This window comes from Alligator sinensis, unplaced genomic scaffold (assembly GCF_000455745.1).
Source record: "Alligator sinensis unplaced genomic scaffold, ASM45574v1 scaffold1244_1, whole genome shotgun sequence".
Taxonomy (NCBI): domain Eukaryota; kingdom Metazoa; phylum Chordata; order Crocodylia; family Alligatoridae; genus Alligator; species Alligator sinensis.
Genome location: NW_005842591.1, coordinates 340,428 through 342,232, shown reverse-complemented (window position 1 = coordinate 342,232; position 1,805 = coordinate 340,428).

Genomic DNA, 1,805 nt, shown 5'->3' with positions numbered 1-1,805 from the left:
ACCCCCGCGCCCTGCACTGCTTTCGGCTCCCCCGGTGCTGCACTGGTCTCCCCAGGCAGAGCAGGGACCCACCCAACCGTATCAGCCCGCAGCCCCTTGCCTGCCTGTGCCTGACAGGTCTCTGGGTCCTGCCTGGGTTCAGGGCGCCAGGGGCAGGAGCCATGTGCTCTGGGACAGCTGCTTCCCCAGCGGGGCTTTGCAGATATCAAGGGGGCAGGAGCGCCTGGGGGACTGGGGCTGTGCAGCGGGGCCCTGCCCAAGCATCGCTGGCAGCCAGAGAGGGACTGACTCCTCCCCAGGAGCAGGGTGGCTCCAGGGCGGAGGGGCACCCTGCCCTCGGGAAGCTGACGGTGGCAGCTGGCCTCACCCGCCTGCTGCTCTTGACGCTGGGCCCTGCCAGCAGGAGGCTGCCCGTGTGTTGTGGAGGGAAAGTAGCTGTAGTATAGACAGAGCTCCAGGGCCTCCGGCTGGGGGCTGCATCGGTAGAGATGTGGCTCTAGCTGAGGGTGTGGAGTCGAGGGGTGTGGGCCTCTGAATGGGGTGTCCCCTCCCTCCCTCCCCGGCTGCTTCGAGGGCAGTCCCAGCCTGTAGCAGAGGTGCTCCCTGCCCCCTCCCTCCTTAGCCCTGGGCTGGCCCCAGCTGTGGCAGCAGCGGTGGCAGTGCTCTGTGCTGGCCGTGGGTGCCAGACCCCGGCTGCCCGTGACCTAGCACGGAGACAGGTGCGTGGGCAAGACTGGAACCGGGGCTCCTGGGTGCTGTGAAACACGGCTGCGCGGCGGCCTTCCTTTCCCTGCGGCCGTCTGCTGCACTGTCCCCGTGTCCTGTCCTGGCCCCTCTCCCCTGCCGGCCTGTCTGTCTTCTCCCCGTGGGCCCTGCCCACTCTGCCTGTGCCACCGCGGGCTGGCGCGGTGCCACGGGGTCACATCTCGCTGTCTGCGCTGTTGTGCCAATCCCGGATGTATGCGTCTGCCTTGGTCCTGTCTGTCCAGGCCAGGAGATGCCGCTAGGGGCGCGGGGCAGGAGGCTGCAGCCTGTAAGTCTGGGCCCAGAGCCTGTAGCTCTGCGAGTGGTGGGCTTCACTGCAGCCCCCCATGCCTGCGCGTGGCCTGCCGCCCAGTGCCGCGTAACCCCGGCCCCTGGCGGCCCTGCCGCTCCCCTCCCTCCGGGGTGCCATGCTGTGTTGTGCCTGCAGCCCCAGCCCTGCCCTGCCCTGCCCTGCAGGCTCTCCCCGCCTCGGCAGGGCAGCGGGGGCACCCAGAGCAGCTGCTGGCTCTGGGGCTCGGGCAGGGCTGGCTTCCCCTTCCCCAGTGGGGTAGGTGGGGAGGAGCTGGGGTTGCGGGGAGGGGCGGCTTTGCTGGCTTGTGCTGCTGCTGTGCGTACCGGAGCCCCCCCGCATGTCCGTCGTGCATGACTGTGCCCGCGCCCCTCCCCGTGCCACGGGCTCCGGGCCCCGTTCCGAGCTGTATGAGAATAAAGGGGCATCGTGCCCTTGCTGCACCGGCTCTCGTGGTCTGTGTCCTCGCTCCCTGCCACCAGCCCCAGGCCTGGGGAGGCTCCGGCTTGCGTTGGCCCAGTGCTACCCCCTGCGCTCCCTGCAGCGTGGTCGGTTCAACGGGGTAGCGCAGCCGCAGCGTGTGGCACGGGCGGTTTCATAGTTTCATAGTTTCTAGGGTCGGAAGGGACCTGGGCAGATCATCTAGTCCGACCCCCTGCCATGGCAGGGAAGAGGACTGGGGGTCAAACGACCCCAGCAAGATGGGCATCTAACCTCCCCTTAAAAAACCCCAGGGCGGGAGCCTCCACCA